The sequence below is a fragment of the Dendrobates tinctorius genome, unplaced genomic scaffold (assembly GCF_039654945.1).
Source record: "Dendrobates tinctorius isolate UK_male_01 unplaced genomic scaffold, ASM3965494v1 ptg000060l, whole genome shotgun sequence".
NCBI classification, from domain to species: Eukaryota; Metazoa; Chordata; class Amphibia; order Anura; family Dendrobatidae; genus Dendrobates; species Dendrobates tinctorius.
The window spans coordinates 16,483,276-16,505,139 of NW_027361728.1; the positions used below are offsets into that span (position 1 = coordinate 16,483,276).

Sequence of the window (21,864 nt, forward strand, 5' to 3'; positions counted from 1 at the left end):
ATCCCAGAGATTCTTAGATTGCTTTTTTTCATGACATATTACACTTCATGATAATGGTAAACTTTATTCAATATGAATTGTGTGAAAATTTTGAAATTGTTGCAATTGTAAAACTTTTAGTTTGTATGCCCTTAAATCAGAAAGCTATGTCACACAAAATAGTTAGTAAATAACATTTCCCACATGTCTACCTCAGCACAATTTTGGAAAGATAATTTTTTTTTGGTTAGGCAGTTATAAGGGTTAAAAGTTGACCAGCGATTTCTCATTTTCCATACAAAATTTACAAAACCATTTTTTTTAGGGACCATTTCACATTTGAAGGGACTTTGAGGGGCCTCTGTGACAGAAAATACCCAGAAGTGACACCATTGTAAAAACTGCACCCCTCAAGGTGCTCAAAACCACATTCAAGAAGTTTAATTCAGGTGCTTCACAGGAATTAATGGAATGTTTATATTCACAAGGGAAACAAGAAAAAAATGGACCCCAAAATTCGTTGTGCAATTTCTCCTGACCATGCCGATATCCCATACGTGGTGGGGGGACCACTGTTTTGACGTACGGCCGAGCTCAGAAGGGAGGGAGCACCATTTGACTTTTTGAATGTAAAATTTGCTGGAATAATTAGCAGAGGCCATATAGCGCTTTAGGAGCCCTGGATGTGCCTAAACAGTGGAAACCGCCCACAAGTGACACCATTTTGGAAACTAGACCCCCTCAAAGAGTAACTTATCTAAATGTGTGATAAGCACCTTAAATCCCCATGTGCTTCACAGACGTTTATAATATTGAGCCGTTAAAATAAAAAACAAATTTTTCCCACATAAATGTTCTTTTAGCCCCAAATTTTGCATTTTCACAAAGATAACAGGAGAAAATGGAACCCAAAATTTGTTGTTCAATTTCTTCTGAGTCCGCTTATTCTCTATATGTGGAGGTACACTACTGTTCTGTCGTTTTGGAACGCATCCTTTGATGGAATGGTGTCATGTCGCGTTTGGAGAGCCCCTGATGTGTCTAAGCAGTGGAAAACCTTAACAAGTTACCCCATTTTGGAAACTAGACCTCTTAATAAATTTATCTAGATGTGTGCTGAGCACCTTGAACCCACACATGCTTCACAGAATTTTATGTAGTTCTGTGAAAATGAAAAAAAATATTTTTTTCCTACAAAAATGTCGTTTTAGCCCCAATTTTTTTCATTTCACAAGGATAGCAGTAGAAAATGGACCACAACATTTTTTTGTGCAATTTCTCCTGAGTACACCGATAACACATATGTGGTTGAAAACTACTTTTGAAGCACAGTGTAAATATTACAGTGCTGATTTTGCTGGACTGGTTTGTGGGTGCGATGTAACATTGACATTGGCAGAGCCTCTGAGGTTCCAGAACTGCAGCACCCCCATAGGTGACCACATTTTACAAACTACACCTCACAATGAATTCATTTTGGGGTGCAGTGATCATATTGGCCTCATATTTAACATTTTCACGTGGGTAAAAATGGCACCAAAATTTGTCCCGCAATTTCTGCTGAATGTAGAAATACCCCATGTGTAGCTGCTTAGCCATTCAGCGAGACTTGGGAAGGACGGAGTGTTATTTGCCTCCTGCAACACTGATTTTCCTGCAATAGTTTGCAGACTCCATATACAGAGCTCCTAAGTGCAAGAAGAGCACAATTTTCCTTCAAGGGACCCAATTTTGGAAATTATACCCTTTGACTCCACGCCTTTGTAGTGACCAGTATGTTGTGGTCCCCAGTACATTGTGCCCAGCTCATGTTTCTGGAGATACGCACCCATAAATTAGGCTCTCTTTCATTTCTACAGAAATGCCAAACATGTGAACGCTAAATGTGGTTTAGGCACACTTGTGCTCAGAAATGAAGGGGCATTTAGATTTGGGAGAGCAGAAGTCACTGGATTTATTTTGTGTGGCGAGCAGCCATTTTACTTTTCCAGAGCCTTTGTACTACCAGTAACCTGGACGTCCCCTATATTTCCATTGACAAATGACTGACTTGAGTGGGGACTTGCTTCTTTTTTGGGATTGATTTGAAGCTTTTGTTAGGAACATTTTACATAACGTTTGGGGTCACATTTATCCGGTGGTCTACGCTGAGCACATATATTGAAGTTTCCATCTAAATCTCTGAGTGACATGATTCAGATGAAATCCCCGAGGGATCCATTCAATATAATGAGACAGCAGAGATACTCTGGACTCCACTGGTCAGTGGTGTCCTTTTTTCAGAGGTGCACAAAACTGTGCCTGAAAGCACTTTTATGCACAACTAAAAAGACTTACACCACCATATCATAGGCCAGTGTCCAAAGTGCCTCCATCATGCCTCATTGTAGGGAATCTTCCGCCAGGTGTTCCCTGTGAATCACGTATTTCAGAGATTTACACGGAAACCACGGTGTAAGCGATCGGTGTGGAGCACAGGATAAATATGCACTGAGCTTTACTGCAATTTTTGGGAGTCAGAATGAACAAATCAACAGTAGGTGAAGAATTGGTTTTATTTATTTTTTTATGACATTCCTCTTGCGGTATAAGTGATAAGACATCTTTATTCTTTGGGTCAGTGCGATTACAGCGATACCAGATTTATATTATTTTTTTTGTGTTTGGCTGGTGTCACACACTAAAAGACGCTTTTTTTTGCAAAAACAAGTTTTTGCATTAGAGTTGAGCATTCCGATACCGCAAGTATCGGAATTCCGATACCGACATCCGATATTTTTTGAATATCGGGCATCGGAATCGGAAGTTCAAAGTTGATTGACAGCCGAAATGACGTCATCATGATGCGCGGTGTGTGCGCATCATGATTCGCCGTCATTTCGGGCCTTCCGGGGGGTCTGTAGCGGCCTGCCGGGGGGCTGTGCCGGCCTGCCGGGGGGCTGTGTGGACTGCCCGGGGTCTGTAGCGGCCTGCCGGGGGGCTGTGCCGGCCTGCCGGTGGTCTGTGCACCCTGTGGGGGTCTGTGCCGGCCTGCCGGGGGGCTGTGCCGGCCTGCCGGGGGGCTGTGCACCCTGTGGGGGTCTGTACCGGCCTGCCGGGGGGCTGTGCCGGCCTGCCGGGGGGCTGTGCTGATGTCCGGGGCTCTGTGCAGGCATCGTCCGATGGGACTACAAGTCCCATCGGGCGATGACTGCTACCATGACAGTGATTGACACATTAGCCAATGATGGGACAGTAGTAGTCCCATCATCCGGCTAATGTGTTAAATGTTAAAAAAAAAAAAAAAAAAAAAAAATACTACATGCATGCTACATACATTCTACATGCTACATACTACATACATACTACATGCTACATACATGCTACATACATACTACATGCATGCTACATACATACTACATATATACTACATGCATGCTACATACATACATGATACATACATGCTACATACATACTACATGCTACATACATACTACATGCATGCTACATACATACTACATGCTACATACATACTACATGCTACATATATACTACATGCATGCTACATACTACATGATACATACTACATACATACTACATACATACTACATGCATGCTACATACATACTACATGCATACTACATGCTACATACATACTACATACATACTACATGCATGCTACATACATACTACATGCATGCCACATACATACTACATGCTACATACATACTACATGCTACATACATACTACATACATACTACATGCATGCTACATACATGCTACATACATACCACATATATGCTACATGCATGCTACATACATACTACATGCTACATACATACTACATATATACTACATGCATGCTACATATATACTACATGCATGCTACATACATACTACATGCTACATACATACTACATGCTACATACATACTACATATATACTACATGCATGCTACATACATACTACATGCATGCTACATACATACTACATACATACTACATACATACTACATACATTCTACATATATACTACATATATACTACATGCATGCTACATACATACTACATCCTACATACATACTACATATATACTACATGCATGCTACATACATACATCCTACATACATACTACATACAATACATACATAGACATACAGTACATATAACATAGAGTAACATACTTACCAATACTTGTCACATTGTTCCCCGAAGCCATTGTCTTTTACGGAATAAATATTAACATAACAAACCACAAAAATACTCACCCATGATCCGAAGCAGTCCACGAGTGTGTACCACGACGATCTTGGGTAGAGAACTGCAGCATCAGCTGATACTGCCGCTCTCTACGGGCTGCAGGAATCCAATGACGGAAGGTAGGTATCCTTCTGCACTGTATTCCTCCGCCACTTAAAAAAAAGTCCCTAGTCTCACTTTATGGTAAAAGCTGTGTGGGAATTTCCCACACAGCTTTTACCATAAAGTGAGACTAGGGACTTTTTTTTTTTTAAGTGGCGGAGGAATACAGTGCGGAAGGATACCTAGCTTCCGTCATTGGATTCCTGCAGCCCGTAGAGAGCGGCAGCATCAGCTGATGCTGCAGTTCTCTACCCAAGATCGTCGTGGGACACACTCGTGGACTGCTTCGGATCATGGGTGAGTATTTTTGTGGTTTGTTATGTTAATATTTATTCTGTAAAAGACAATGGCTTCGGGGAACAATGTGACAAGTATTGGTAAGTATGTTACTCTATGTTATATGTACTGTATGTAGCATGTATGTAGCATGTATGTAGCATGCATGTAGTATATATGTAGCATGCATGTAGTATATATGTAGTATGTATGTAGCATGCATGTAGTATATATGTACTATGTATGTAGCATGCAGTATGTATGTAGCATGCATGTAGTATATATGTAGTATGTATGTAGCATGCATGTAGTATATATGTAGCATGCATGTAGTATATATGTACTATGTATGTAGCATGCAGTATGTATGTAGCATGCATGTAGTATGTATGTAGTATTTTTTTTTTTTTATTTTTTTTTTTTTTACATTTAACACATTAGCCGGATGATGGGACTACTACTGTCCCATCATTGGCCAATGTGTCAATCACTGTCATGGTAGCAGGCATCGCCCGATGGGACTTGTAGTCCCATCGGACGATGCCTGCACGGACCCCCGGACATCAGCGCAGCCCCCCGGCAGGCCGGTACAGTCCCCCACAGGGTGCACAGCCCCCCGGCAGGCCGGCACAGCCCCCCGGCAGGCCGGTACAGACCCCGGGCAGTCCGCACAGCCCACCGGCAGGCCGGCACAGCCCCCCGGCAGGCCGGCAGAGACCCCCGGAAGGCCCGTACAGACCCCCGAGAGGCTGTACAAGGGCAGGAAAGGGTTTTTCCAATTCCTATACCGGAAGTCTCAGACTTGAATGGGACTTCCGGCATCGGCGATACCGATACTTTTTTTTAAAGATCGGCCGATCCATTCCGATCCGATATTTTGAAGTATCGGTCGGTATCGCTCAACTCTATTTTGCATTGCAATATTTTGAAAGCTATAATTTTTCCATATTTCTGCTGACAGAGTCAAGTCATACCTTGTTTTTGATGGGACAAGTTGATGTGTTTATTGGTACCATTTTCAGGCACATGACTTTTTTTTTGCTTTCTATTTCAATTTTTTGAGGCAGAATGAGCAAACACTGCTAATACAGGAGTTGTTTTTTGATGGGTTTCTTTTATTCTGTTCGGTGTGTGGAAAAATTGATAAGGGAGCTTTATTCTTTGGGTCAGTACGATTACAGAGATACTACATTTATATTTTTTTGTGTTTTGGCGCTTTTACGCAGTAAACACTACTTAATAGAAAAACATAATTATTTTTGCATTGCTTTATTCTGAGAGCTATACCGTTTATTTTTCTACGGATGGAGCTGTATGGTGGCTTGGTTTTTTTTGCAAAACAAGATGATGTTTTTAGTGCTACTATTTTTATTTACATTCGTCTTTTTGTTCATGTTTTATTCCACTTACTGTTTGCCGGTATGATGAAAAGCATAATTTTTTGCCTCATTTGTTTATGACGCATGCGTCCTTTTGACGGTGCGCCGACCAGCGGCAAACGCAACCTGTTGCAATTTGGTTGCGCTCGGCGCACCGTCAAAAGGACGCAGGCTCCGCCAAACACATACTGCGCACGGCCTGCGTCCTCAGTGATAAAGATAGGGGATGCATGACGCATGCAGCGTCATGCGCCGGTAGGCAGAGCTACCGGAGGAGGCGTGGCAGGGAGCGTGGCTTAGCGGCGGCCATGCGCAGGCCGTCGCTGCGCCCTGACATGCAAATGTGAAACTAGTCTAACAGAGGAAAATAAGACCTTTATTAACATTCATCTCATATCTATGGTCAGCTTTAACCCCTCAATGACAGCCAATACGTCTTTTAACGGCAGTAGTTAAGGGTACTTATTCCTCAGCGCTGCTTTTTAACGGCGCTAAGATATAAGGGTATAGCGTCGGAAAATCTCTGGGGTCTCAGTAATAAAAATGCCTTAAAAGATTTTCTCTCATTATTCTGACATTTGTCAAATATTAATAATTATGGTAATCCTAATTGGCTTAAAACGGGAAAGGCTCTTTATGATTTCATGTCAGATATTCAGAAAAACATGCATATGTGCCTTTTTATATAGTGTATGTAAACTTCTGGTTTCAACTGAATGTCACCATTTATAGTGTATGGTGGGATATCCCCTTGAACATTATATATCCCTTTCTTATATAAAAAAAAGAGGAGGGACATATGGAATGCAGAATAATAAAGGGATTTATCTTGATAGCACAGAGCAAAATATCTGCAGACATTCTATTAAAAATGTAACAGTAAAATGTATTATGTATGATTACCTGGATGACTATCTGCACCATAATGTAGTAATGTAATGGTGTTGAAAATGCTTATCTGCTCACATAAATTGTTGTTTCTCATAAGATGGAGGACATTCTGCAGTTAGAAATAGCAATACAGAAGGCAGCGGAAATACTATTCCCAGGCTGGCTCAGAAATCATTGTTATTCAATGAACTCTGTAACAACCCTGCTGGCATCGCTGCATGGCCTGCCATCCCCCACACACCAACTTACTCACTGCTCCAGGCCATGCTGATTACTGTCTGCTGCCAGCTCCATGCTCTGTGCCTCTTGTCTCCTTTCTGCTCTGTGCTTGTTTCCTCGCTGCGTGCATAGGTGGGCGGAGCCAGAACTCTCTGGTTCTTAAGGAGTCAGGATGCACCTGTCTAATGTGTCCCTGACCAATTACCAAGAGCCCTCTAGTATTTAGGGCAGTTCCACCCAGTGGATCTGGCATTTGCAATGTGTTAACTCAGTTAGTGTCTTGCTACTGAGCTGCCAGGTCTTGCTCTGTGTTCCTCCTTCTCTGGAGGCTTTACTCCTAGCTTTGCTTGGTACTTCTCTGTCTGCCCTCCAGGAGGCAGAATATCCTTGTTTCTGTGTCTTTGTTCTAGTCTTGCTTTGTACCAGTGTATATTATGGTCCCTGTGTCCTTGACCCTGTCTCGTACTGTTGCCCTGTCTGAACTCTGTCCTACCCTTGTCTGTTGTGAACTCATTTTCTGCTCCTCCTTCCGTTCTCCCTCTGGTGGTGACAGGAGGTAGTGAGGTTGGTTTAATTGGTAGTGATCTGCCACCTGATGAGGAGGATAACGATTGGATCTCTGGAGTATCAGACTGGATATAAGACAGCCGACGCCCTATCCTGGTGCTGGTGATTCAGTCTGCTTCTCAGGTCTTGGACTTCAGCTCTGTTCGAGTCTTCTCAAGTTAAGTTTGTTTTTGCTATTGTTCACACTTGCTCTTCTTGGTCAATTCATTTTTTTGTGGTCAGCCAGCCCCTGCTGGGGTTGTGCTGAATTTCCACTCCTATTTATCTGTATTTGCCTTTTGGTCCCTTATTAGATTGGCCTCTTTTTGCTCTGTCTCAGAATATTTCAGAGTGCTGATATAGTGGGAGAAGTCTAGTGACTTCAGGGTTAATTTTGCTATCAGAAGTGTTGGACATTATTTTGGTAGGGTTTTTGGCAGATTGCAGACAGTGTCTTTCCTTTCCTGTCCTTTCTAGTTAGTCGGGCCCCATCGTTTGCTCAGCCTATTTTTCTGCCTTTGTTTGTGTTTTCATCTTGTTTCACCGTCAATACATGTGGGGGCTGTCTTTCCTTTGGGGTCTGCTCTGGGGCAGTTAGTTTTCCTCTTTTCCTGCTTTAGGCTTATGTAGCTCTCCGGTTGTGACGAGGCGTCTAGGATCATCGTAGGTACGCTCCACGACTGCTGCTAGTTGTGTGGTAAGATCAGGGATCTGCAATCTGCATAGCTACCAACCCCTCTGGTTTTCTGAGACTTGGCTTGTGTTGTTTTTTCCTCCTCGGTGACCCATTCATAACACTTGTCTTTGGCTTCTTTCCCTGCTGTCTTTCCTTGTGTCCTTCCTGTCTGCTTGTGTTCCGCACTCTTACAGCTCTGTTCGTGCTCCGCTCTCTTGCAACTCTGCCTGCTCTGTACTCTTTAGGCTCTGCCTTTGCTCCGTACTCTTGCGATTCTGCTTGGTTCTGGTTCTGCTGCTGCAGAACCTCTTGCTGCTGTGCTACTCTTCTCCGCAGTCTTGCGGCTCTGCTCGTGCTCCGCTCTCTTGTGACTCTGCCTGCTCTGTACTCTTTAGTCTCTGCTTGTGCTCCGTACTTGTGGTTCTGCTTGGTTCTGGTTATGCTGCTGCAGAACCTCTCGCTGCTCTAAAACTCTTCTCCGCAGCCTTGCGGTTCTCCTCCTGTGTGAACAGGTCCAAACCTGTTCTGTCATACTCCACTCTTTCCTGTCAGTACCCGTGCCTGCTCCTCCTGTGTGAACAGGTCCAAACCTGTTCCGTCATACTCCACTCTTTCCTGTCTGTACCAGTACTAGCACCTGCTGTGTGAACAGGTCTCTACCTGTTCCTTCATACACCACACCTGCCTACCCCGTGTCTCAGCCGGGCCTGCCTACCCCGTGTCTCAGCCGGGCCTGCCTACCCCGTGTCTCAGCCGGGCTTGCCTGCCCCGTGTCTCAGCCATGCCTGCCTGCCCTGTGTCTCAGCCGTACCTGCTTTTCCTGTGTCTCAGCCGTGTCTACCTTCCTTGTGTCTCGGCCGTGCCCGCCTGCCCTGTGTCTCGGCCGTGCCTGCCTGCCAGTGTTTCAGCGGTGCCACCGTCTCCCCAAGTGGGATCAGCAGCCACAGCCAGACACCATCCTGGAGTGGCACCTGGCAGCTACCTGCCGCACAAGCCTGACCTCACCATCAGAGGCTCCAGTGAAAACCAAGGCAGCTGTCCTAGTCACGCCCCTTCCAGGGTAGTCTGGTTTGTGGCACAGTGGGGTCCCAACCCCCTGGTTCACGCCCACCAGTCAGGGCGTGAGCGTGACAAACTCAATATTCTGTTGCTAACTAGGAAGCAATATAACATGAAGCTCCAATAGAGCTATTAATGTAGTTTACTTATAGGTGATGTCTAGAACCTATCTTGAGTTTGCATGCGCCAGCACAGCCCAGCTATATGTCATTTCTTACAACTACTTATTATTATTGTGCACAGAGGAATGTAACATCTATGTGCGGGGAGAACCTTAAAGGGAATCTGTCAGCAGGTTTGCTATGTAATCTGAAGACAGCATGAGGTAGGGGTTAAAACACAGATTTCAGCAATGCCTTTTATCAAGCTCTGAGGTTCTGTTTGATTACAATTAATGTTTTAGCACCAGTAGCTAGCTCATCATTGCTGTGACACAGGAGCATTTCCATGCTAGTCTGACACGCCCACTCCTGCGATAGGAACCTCACTGTTTATAGACATTGTATATATTGAACCTGGTGTGGGCGGAGTTTGCTTTCTCAGCTCTGCTTCATGCTAAATCTAAAGACTCTGTGTCAGAACTGCTGCACCCATTAATCTAAGTGATACATCGTTGGATTCAGCTTCTCTTTGCCTACATCAGGCTGCTCTCATATGAAGTAGCAAATACATGCTGACAGATTCCCTTTAACAACACTGTTAGTTTCCCTTGGTGAGATGGATTCAGAATGCCTCAGGCTGTATGTGTAACTGGGCCTTAAGAGGTCTAGGGAGTTGATGTCCATGAGATGTGCTGGGAAACTTGTAGAATCCGTCGATGAGCACAGCAAATGACAGCGGCCACAGATAAAAGAAGCAGAGCGTGGTCCAGTGCTGACAGATGCGTAACACTTAGAGTTCAGGATTGAGGCAAGACTTCCTTCCTTCCACTCTTAGATTCCACCTTTCAGTTAGTTATACAGTATGACCCTACTAATGATAAACTTTTCCTCTGTCTGGTGGGATAATTTCCAGGTGTTCTGCTTTGATGTTCTGCTTTTAGTATTTTCATGTTAATGTGTTGCAACTGTTGTTCGCAGACAGCTGTTCACATATTTACAAGAAGATATAGGTTACCATCAACTTCCAGAAGAGTTGACATGTTCACTCTGTTAAGGAGAATCTGTTATGGCAGTCTGCCTAACACATTTCATAGTGGGACAATGGAAACTAGGGTGCAGGGAAAGCAGTGGTTTTCCTCACAACAATCAGTCAGAAAGCTAGATCATTTTCTGACCTTCACTAGCAAAATGTGAGTTGAAATAAGGATACTTGCCATAAGGAACATCACTTCTTTGGTTCACTTGTTTTGTTTCTTGTCTTCACATCATCTTTTCAACATCTGAGACTACATAATTTCAAAAAGGTAGAAAATAATCATGTTGCAATCAAGGTGCAATGCAGGGACATACTTAAGCAAAAACTACAAACAAGGAAGAATCTGCATAGACATACGATAAAACATGAGCTGGACACGCCTGTAGGAATACACTTCTCTAGACCTGGACACAGCTTGGCAGATCTAAAAGTCCTAATATTGAAAGGTCATTTTAACAGTGACAGAGAAAGAAAAATTTGGGAGTTCAAATTTATAAATATGTTTCAATCTCTTACCATAGGACTCAATTTGACACCTGGATTCATGACACAGGTCACACCTCCACAAGAAGGTCTTCAGATCTCTAATAGAACACTTACACATGCAAATGAGGTGTAACAAAAACCTTAAATTGATTTCGTTGGCCTGCATCACCTCATGTCCTGTTGTAATTCCTATTTAAATGTTGCCGTCTCTTCTCCGTAATTCACTTATAATCGAGTCTGATGAAGGGGCCTTCTGAGCGAAGGCGAAAGCAGGCTCTGGCGCGAAAAGGTTAAAAAAAAAATAGAATATAAACAAAGGTTTTTTTCTTTTTAATATGACAAAAATGTAAAAGTTTAAATCATCACTTTGTCCCCACTTTAAAAATAATGAAATTAAAATAAAAAAATAAACATGTTTAGTATTTTTATGTCCTAAAAACTCTGCTCTATTGAGATATAAAATTGCTAAAACCATACATTTTCTAGTTCATTGTATGGTAAATTGCGAGAAATTCCCGGGGCGTTTTGAAGATGCTTAATGCAGGATCGTCCACTCCTCACAATGCCATGTATGATAGAAGAGTCCACGAATGATCAACTAGTCAGATGGCATCCAGTTGCTGCACCCCCCTGTTGATTATCTTTGGGGGAGCCTCGCAACAAGTGTTCAATATTTCAGTATTACCCGGGGTGAAAGAAAGGTTAATACAGTTCTCACTTGAATATATAGTTTACTGGGTCACATTTGTCCAGCAATTAGATTTAATTTCATACCAGATAAGGATTTTTCCTAGCGGTAGCATTTTACCTTATTGTACACAGTGGGTTGGAAATTGCATATACAAATAATATTGCATTAACGCAATAACCGAGCGTTACCAGTGCGATCTTCCTAATGGGAATGTGTTTTGTACATGCGAGATGTGCTGCAGTTAGCCATGGGAGCACATGTGCTTTGTGCACGGATCTGAACTGCTCAATAGGGTGTAATTCTGTGTGACTGCATACCCATAAAATGTGCGGATATAGATGACTGCGTACATCTTGTGTTCCCGCATGACTCATATTAGCATTTTTAATTTTTCTTTCATATTGTCTCGACTTACATTAGTGCATGGGAATTAGAATCTGTCACTTTAATTTTTTTTGAGGGGGTTTCTCTCAAAATATATCTTTAATAGGGTATATTTTGTTTCTGGTGCATGGCGCTGTCACGCTTTGTTAGTTGTCATGGTTACATTATACATATTGCTAGAAAATTGAAGTGGAGCGGTTTAGCCGGGAACTGAAGCTTTTCTTCACAATGTTCTTTTATGACATGTAATTAAATAAGAACTTTGAATGTCACCAGTAACTGGTTGCATTTAGAATGTTTCTTTCTAAAATTAAAGGAAAAGTAGATATCAGTTATTATTGCTCAATGTGTGTAAATCATCAGATTAAATGGGATTATTAAATTACACAAGTGATCTACTATATGTGGACACAGCTATATAAACTGTATTATATGCATTTGACAAATTTAGTCAAGATTGCTGTGCATTACTGATTGTGGAGTCTACCTGTAACCCCCATATGGATCGGCCTTATAAAACAATTACTATGTTGTGTGCCTTCGATGAGTTTTTTTTTTTTTTTACGCCGCTTCAAAAATGCAGCATTCTACATTTCCAGCAAAGTGGATGGGAGTTACAGAAACCTCCTGCCCACAAAGCATTTTTTTTACTCAGCGTAAATTGGCCTGCGGTGCGAGTTTCAAAACCGCAACATGTCAGTTTCTTCTGCGGGTACACTGAGTTTTACATGCAGATATTTCCTATAGGCCTACGTTAGATGCAAAAAATCCGCAAGTAAAAAATCGCACATACGGCGAAGAAACGCATCAAAAACGCATGTAATCCTCACATGACTATATCAATAAAGTTTTGCCAAAGACAAATACCAGGAAGTGTCAAAGACAAAGAAATTTTATTAAAACATGACATACCAACCAATACTGTCACGACACAGCTGTTGGGAGACCCGGGGCCAGGGGCTTTTTTCCTGACCCTAACACTAGGGGCGCCCTAGCTTGCCCTGCTCCCTGGGATACTTCTGAAGGTGAAGATGCCGGGGCCACCAACCAGCCCTATCTCCTATTTTAGCCCTCCGAATGTTTCCTTCCCCCACCCAAGGAAGAGGGGGCACTACTGAGCACCGTAGTACACAAAACCGACAAACCGGCAACACAGACAAGGGTTAACGGGAAACTGCAGACACACAAAATATGCACTGACATATAACAGAGGAATCCACTGAGGTGTGAAGGTAGGGGAATAAACCAAAATAGAGAAGGATGAGGAATTACCATGCGTACAAAGCAAACAACAATCGCTAATAACTCCTCCAGGATTCCTTCTCACACCAACTCCTTTCCCTCCGTTAGCCATGTGTCATGATCCAGACCGGGGTTAGAGTCCTATTTTCCCTTTTTCCCGGTCTGGTCATGAAGGGGTTAACCTTTCTCAGCCTCAGTCTGGGTTCAGGTTTGCTATTTATCCGTGACCATGAGTTTGCTTATTCCTTTGGTTCTGCACTAGAGTCTAGGATTTGGCCCGGCTAGTTTGACTATTCTACTGCCACCTGTGGTAGTCTTGCTGCTGCACTGCAGGCCAGCTCTGTTTAGGTGCAGTCCAGCTTCCACTCTACTGCCATCTTGTGGAGTCTGCACCTACCTGCATCACAGTAGCATGATACCATGCAGCATAAATCTAGCTCTGACGAGGATTAGTAGTAGAGCCCAGATTATAAAAGGAAAAGGAGTGACTAACCGAGCACAGCGATTCCCAACATGGCCGATTAACCCTTGTTTTGCCAGAAGAAATAAACGCATTTAATATGACGGAGAAGGGCTTCTACTCAGCGCCGCAGTAGGAGCAGTCAGACGCTGCGGTCTTCTTGCTCCACTCTGTTGCGGTAACCCCGTGACAAATACCATACCAATTTATCTTTTCTCTTATATTGATTCAATAAATTATTTATGGCTTATGGTGATCCTCCAAGTTACGTACCTTCTTATATTCATCTCTTCATTTGCGCCTTGTTTATCCAGTTCAAGTCCAGGACATTTACCCCCATACTTGACATTTTTGTCTTTTTTCCATACATGCGGTGTAAAGAGCAATAAAAAATGTTGTCATTCAGATATTCAAAAAGTTTTTGCGACTTTTTTGTGATACATGTTGCTTCATTTTTCATGTCACTGTCATATTCTCTATTATCTGACAACTGGTTCATGCAGCATTACATGAACACCCAATTTGCTACATTGTGGCTGGTCCGAACAATGAAAGTAATTGTTACCATCCACCTTTCCTGTCTCCCCTATTTCCTCATAGTTTGTAAGCTTGCGAGCAGGGCCCTCAGTCCTCTTGGTATCTACTTTGATCTGTGTTTATTGTTATGCTGTAATGTCTATTGTCTGTTCAAGTCCCCTCTATAATGTAAAGTGCTGTGGAATATGTTTGCGCTATAGAAATAAAATATTATTATTATTATTATTATTAGTAGAGAAGTAAGGGAGACAAGTGTCTGTTTTTCCCAATTTTTTTTATGATCACAAATAATTACTGAAATACATTTAACATTTTTTCCCCCATTCTATATCAAATTGTCCAATATATAAATCTCTTTTTTTTATGGGGGCAGGGCTCATAACAGCAGTTTGGATTGACAGTTGTCATTAGAATTTTTAATTATTTAATTAATTTAATTTTACCTGTTATTTTTATTTATTTACTTATTTTTATTTATTTTACATGTTGGACCTCCCATTTACAAGACTTTTGGGGGGAGCATTATTTCCCTTGTAACTGTAGCTTTCTAGCTGGGCTGAACTGCGGTGACCTCGGTGAGATGCCCACTAGCACCATGAGAAAGTCGCACAGTGCAGAGGCGAGTTCACCTCAGTTCAAATTCAGTGCAGTGAAATTCTCCCAGTGAACTCATTTCTGCACTGTGTGACTTTCCCACGGTGCTAGCTGGCATCTCACCTAGGTCAAAGCAGTTCAGCCTGGCTGGAAACGCAGCCTCAGTAATGACCGGCAGTAACTTTGATGACGTCACCGCTAGTCACTGACGCTATGCTTGCAGCAGTTAATTTCCCATTTGTTCTCAGCCTGGTCGGTCGCATCTTGTCACCGTCCAGGTTGAAAACTGTTTATCCCTCACATATGGATTACGGCGTGGGATAGATCGACGGACAGATGAGGGATGTTGTTTTTTTATTTTAATTCTCTTGCAGGAGACAATGACGTCACTGGAATGCGTAATGCTGTAAGTATGATATAATTAAGATTTATTAAAAAAGTCTGTCATTCTTTCAATTAAAGGACTTTACTCTGTGTGTGTTTTTATACATTATGACTATGGGGTTAGTAATGGGGGCGTCTTATAGACACCTTTCCATTACTAACCTCTGGGATTGATGTCACTTGACAAGTGGGTCAATATCCATGGCCTATTCCAAGGCTATTAATATCAGCCCACAGCTGTCTGCATAGCCTTTGCTGGTTATTAATTATAGGGGGACCCTACATCATTTTTTGGGGGGGTCCCCCTTTTAATAGCCAGTAAAGGCTAAGTACACAGCTGTGAGCTGATATTAATAGCCTGGGAAGCTCCATGGGTATTGCCCCCTTCACAGGCTATAAACATCTGCTCCCAGCCGTCAGCTTTCCCACTGCTGGTAAAGAAAACTAGGCTGGAGCCCACTCCATATTTTTCAGAAAAATAATCTTTTAATGATTAAATACATGTACAGTAAGCTGCACACACACTGTACTAATTGTATATGTCACTGACATCTATATATCTAATTCTATGTGTTTATACTGTATTTTTAAGCCATCTATTCTATCCTGTCAGGTCTTGCTGTGGTTTTACTGTACGCGGCTGCTGAATTGCCGGCTTTTCAAAGGTTCTAGAGATATGGTTCTACAGGAAATATTTTTTTTCTCTGGGGGCACTCAACTTTTTTTTTTTTTTAAATTTGTTTATTAAACTCGAAACAAGAAAAGGATGTAATGTACAGCATACATATTTGCTTGTTGTTATGAACATTGTACAGAGCATAAACATTCTTATTAATATACGGATAGTATATGCGTAATCCCCCAAGCATATATGTGGCGCCCCTGAGGGTTTAGTCGCCACAGAGGTACTGCACCTCCTTCTGAGGTGTGGTACCCCACCATTCAGGTAAGGTGCAGACACCTGACCACACTCCAACACCGGCATCCCACACAACATAGTAGTGTAGCAAAGCACCCTTTGGTGGCTCCCTGCTTGGAACACGAAGCGTGCTGGGAGGTGGGTGGAGTTTACTTTTGCACCCAAAAGAGCGGGAAGAGTGTGGGATTTAGTCAGTCTGACTAGGGCAGTCAGAAAGAGAAGATCCCCTGAGTGGCATGGATGGAATTAAGTGCTGCAGCCGACCTCAGTGACCTGAGTCCGCTGGCACAGGAAAGGAACATTGATAGAAAGCCTGACTCTCCATAAGAAGGAAAAGGATTAGTACAGAACGTGAGGAGAAGAGGAATAAGGATTAGGGTTAGAGGAGAACCCTTCCCAGTTCTAAGTGCAAGGCCGGGGTCCGGTCCCCGAGGTTGTATGGATACTAATGGTCCTGCAGCAGACACCGGAGGAATAGAAGTTGTCACCACTTTATTCCCACACCAGACTTGGTGGCACAACAGCATCGTGAGTGAGCCGGGACAAGGTAGTAAGGAGTCCCCGAAGCTGGCTACAGCTGTCTGCTGTTCAAGTAGAGTTCATAGGAACATCTGACAGGAGGAACTCCAGTGTAACTCAGTACTGTGAGTACTTCACTATAGGCGCTAAGAGGGAGACGTTCAGAAAAGGCATATGTTGGCGGAGTGTTGGAAAGGAGTACTTCATCTTGCCTGGAAGTTGGCTGAGCTCCTGACCCGGAGGACACGGTACGGATGCGGGCCCTTGTACCACAACAGAGTGTGAGTAAAGCTTTGGAACTACATGCCCTGGTGTCCTCCACTTATTCCCGCGTCAACCTGCCCGGCACTGCTACATCCCCTGCGCCTGACACTACACCATCTACGTGTCACTTCACCTACTCTGCCCTGAGACTACAGCCCTGACTGTGGAGGGCTATAACATCATTGCTGCACCACACCATCTGTCCCAGAGGATCTGTCTGCAGTGTCGACTTAACATCTTCATTGCCGAACACCACAGGTGGCGTCACGAATCACTCAAACTTTCATCACCATAAGCACACCGAACATTCCCCTTTTACAATGGGCGCCCAGGGCCACGGGCCGGGTCCCAGCTGCCGTGACATCTCCCATTGAAGCTCATCGGGCCCGGTACCGAGTACCCCGCCAGCCCTGGGAGGGTGACCCATAAACATGTACATCAATCATATCTCACAGGCCTTTATCATGTTGCTTAGATAATGCAGATCGATAATAAATTACTAAACTACAACTACGTTAACTATTTACCAATAGGGGCACTCAACTTTATTAGCATGCACAAAGAGACATGAGTTAGCCCCAAAAACACGTGAAAAAAATGCACCAAAATCGCAAAAAAACCTGCATCAAAAATGCACCAAAACATGTGTTTTTGCAGCAGCTTCTTTCCTGAAGAGAAATCAGGATTTGCTACAGAAAAAAAACACAGCAAAAACGCCCAGTGTGAACTTACCCTTATACTTTTCGTTAGACTATTCCTCCCCTGGTTTTGGCTTACACATATTGAGGAAAAAAACACCAAATACTCAACGTGTACACGTGGCCTAACAGTTCATTCGGTGCGCATCTGAACTGGGATCAGAATGTGTAAGAAACAAGTCACCACTTCTGTATTTCTCACCCATTCCTGAATTGGTTTACAAATGCTGAGGTAAAAATCTCAAAAAATACTGAATGTGTGCACATGGCTTAAATGGTCCAGAAAAATGCACTCTGACTTGCGTAATTTTATTGCTTCAGGGAAAGGAATTTGACTGTCTGTCTCTTCCTACTTTATAAATTTGCAGCTTCATACAAGGCGTATATGATCTGTATAATTGACTATAAGAGCTTGTTAATTCATACATTAATTATGACAGTGTGTAAACCTGCGTACTGCACCTGGTATAAGTTTAATGAAAAGCCTTACTTACATCCACATGATTCCCATCAAAGTGCAATACCATTTCCCTCAGTGGTAATCCCCCGGCGATGCCGAGATAAAGCGGCTGAGGATTTGCCTTGATCCAAACTATTTATACAGCAGTGAGCACCTGCTTTGTGTGCCTGGTGTCTCCGTCGCGTACAGGTCACACAGAAGTGATGTACATTAAACCATGTAGTATAATTCCAGTGAGAAATAATCACTAATATCTGGCTGACCTCCGTGCAAATCACCTTTGGCTTAAAGGGGTGTTCCTGTCTATCCACAGGATAATGTCATACATGCCTGATATTCGTAGGTTCCAACTCTGGGGGTTCAGTGACCCAGTATATGGATTCTGGCAGCAACATTCACCATACGCTGCAATGGAAAGGTGGATACACTTGTGCGTGTCCCACTACATTGTAATCTATGCAAGCTGTGGGAAAAGTTGTCCTTTTAAAAAAAAAGACATAATGATAGGGAATTTAGATTGTGAGCCCCAATGGGGACTGTGATCATGATATTTGTAAAGCACTGTGTCATTAATGGCGCTATATAGTGAGTAAAATAATATAAATAGTGTACATTTTTTATATTATAATTAAATGTTTAAGAAAAAAATAAAAAAATAATATATATAAAGTATATATATATATATATTAATCGTTAATGGATGCCTTTTTGTGTCATTACTAGTACAGTGATGTCAGTTAATCTGGTTAGAATTGGAAATTAAATTATATTGTACATTTCTGTCAAATTAGGCACCATTTTATTTTAATTATAATGTAATGCCCTGGCATATGTATTTCCAGACAGATATTAATATTGGATCTCCTGGGGCTTCTTCTGGGCCCAAGACTGTCAGTAGGTAACTTAACCATCAGGCTGAAGAGCGTGGGGCGTTGATTGTGGAGCATAAGGGCTTACTTACTTACAGGTACAGATGCACATTTTGGACAAAGGTGTTGACAAAGGGGGCACATGTAATATACGTAGGCTGTCTGTACCGCATCCCAATACCTGTTTTTTCAATATGTAAGGTTACAATAGTTGTAACCTCTGGCGCCGGCTGAGCTGGAACACCGCTTCTTTATAGATCCCATTTATGGGGTCTATGGTAGTTATGCTTTTGGCTGAGAAATTACAGATATTTATGTGGATGATTTAGAGCGTCCCCGCATCTTTATCACTTGATATTAGGTTCCATATTTAGAATCATTGCTCATTATTCAGCCAATTCCTGCAATAGACTTTCATAGCAAAGGGTGTTCTGTAATGAGGCCGACGATCACTAGCATCATAAGGGAAGCACGACAGCCATTAAGCTATGAAGGTATTAACCTGTTTCACCAGTGAGTTGTCTCCTAAGAATATATCCTCCTGACGTCTTAAGAGAGATAAGTGGCTTGCTTGGGAATAAGACTGTGTGCCGTGCAGGCTATGCATCACAGCTCCTTCCTCCTCTGCCCATGTCATACTGGTGTTCAAGATGTGGCCAACAGATGCCAAAAAATGTAAAGCATTTCGCCTTGGTTCGAATAACAGAAGGAGAGATGGCATCATATCATTATTTCCTTGGAAGGTGCCTTAATCTTGAATACGCCGCAAGGAAATGTACGTACACACGCTGTCTTGTATTCGTTGTTATCAGTTTAGACAGTGCTTCATGATTGATGTTTTCTTGGGCATTTACATCTTCATCTATGTTCTAAATAGCTGTTTATTGGTATTTCTGCAAATATATGTGACTTAACTTTACTGTAAATGTGATGGCACAGAATGAATATACTGTATTACTACAAAGGGACGTATAACTGAATTTCATTCCCTTCATACATTGTGTTTTAGATTAGCCAGCTAATGGTGACCTGTGTTATTCATAATACAGTATGCCTTTAATTAATACTTTCACGATGGTGACCTGCTATAGATGGGCAGCATTTTTTATTGACTCAGACTGATTTGGTCAGTCCAGACCATAATGTAATGTGTATAGGGGCATCTCAACTGTCCAGTGATTATGATGATGGAGGTCAGAATCGGAAAACTTGAATTTAAATGCATGATCATTTTGTTCTCCCTGTAGATCAGATTCCACCATGGGTGTCTACAGGGGATTTTTCACCTTTTCCCCACCGAAAACAAATAAACGCTCAACTGAGCTAAATGTCCATGTATATGGGGAGTCGGGAGAGATACCAGTCAGCCAAACAAGTGTTATAAGGTGTATGGCATTTAAGACCCCATTATGGGTTGTATCCCTACTCATTAGGTGTCAGTCTACAGTGATACCCCCAAAAACTGCAGTTATGTTGTTCTAGGGAAAATCAGTGCTTTCAAATTGACTATAATAGTTGTTTTGTGAGTAAAAACCCCAGTTTACCTACATCATTGAATGACCACTAATTGCACACAACGTTTGCCGAAAATTCCATGTTGTCACCATTTTTGCAGAATAACCACCATGTGTCTTGATCATTTGATAGCTTTACAGAAGTTGAATCTTGGATTTAGTGTTTTCATTACACTCCATATTGTGTTATAATAACCCATGTCATGTATTAATCTACATTTTAGCATATTACTATGAAAATTAAAAGCTTGGCTTAAAAGAGTATTACCAACTCCTACATAAATGTATAGTACAGTGATCTGGATCTATCTCCAAAATGGGGCCTCATTTTTCACCAATGTCAGTGGGAGAGGTGGTCTTATTGGTGGGGCCTGCATCTACTAAACATTTATAGCTTGATTGATTTCTGTTGAACATTGTTGATAAGGCCAAATTCACACATTCGAGTTCTATGGTCCGAGTAAGGACCCAAACATGACAGAGAAGCATTTTGCGTTCGGGTCCAAAGCTCCCAGCTGGTCTGTGCATTGCGGTTCAAGTACAGATAGCAAAACATGGATGTGTGAAACTGTTCTAACAGTGACATAGCGGCACTGAATGGATGTTACTTACATTCATGGGAGTGGTACTAGGCAGGGAATGATGATGATCAATGAGTCTGACGACATGAGTTCAATAGTAATGATCTGTCAACAGATTATATTTTCCATCAAGAAACACACTGCAAAGTAATCCAAATGTGATGTACCCATAGACCACAACAATGGGGAATCTGCTTCAGTTATTCATATTTGCTTCTCACGATTTGGCTTTCGATAAAAAAAATCTATAGAATGTGAATACAAAAGTCAATATTGCAGTTCCTAGAATTACCTATTCTTGTATTACACTTTCTGGTCCAGTTCCAGAATCCATCCAATATTCCACCTTACTGTACTGTATTTTTTAAGCTTCTCGTCAGTAGTAGACCATGTACATGTGTCTGCAGTTGCACTATGATTCAGCCTTGGACGTCTTGTGTTCCAGATCTTTAATTTAGCAAAGTGGTTTAGAAGAGGAAATAGGAACAAGAGAAACAGTCAGTGGTGTAAGGGAAAATCCACCTAATTTTCGCCCTATTCAGCTAATCCAGCATCGTTTTCTTTTTCCCACGTGACATAGTTATGGTCTGAATATTCACTTAGTTTGTGTACTGCTCAGGAATTTGATGTAAATTTCTCCTCGTCTATACATATCGAGATGTGACCGGTATCAGCCTTCTAGTTAATCGACTTGATCCTTTGTTTTTAGCATTAGTTAATTCCTTATTCCATTTCAGAATTTTTCACTATAACGCAAGC

At 42.2% G+C, this 21,864-nt stretch overlaps 1 protein-coding gene across 4 annotated transcripts in view; it reads left to right on the plus strand.

The window, feature by feature from the left end:
• MCF2L2 (MCF.2 cell line derived transforming sequence-like 2) overlaps positions 1-21,864 on the plus strand; it is a 474,009-nt gene that overhangs the window by 26,787 nt on the left and 425,358 nt on the right. The window lies entirely within an intron of this gene.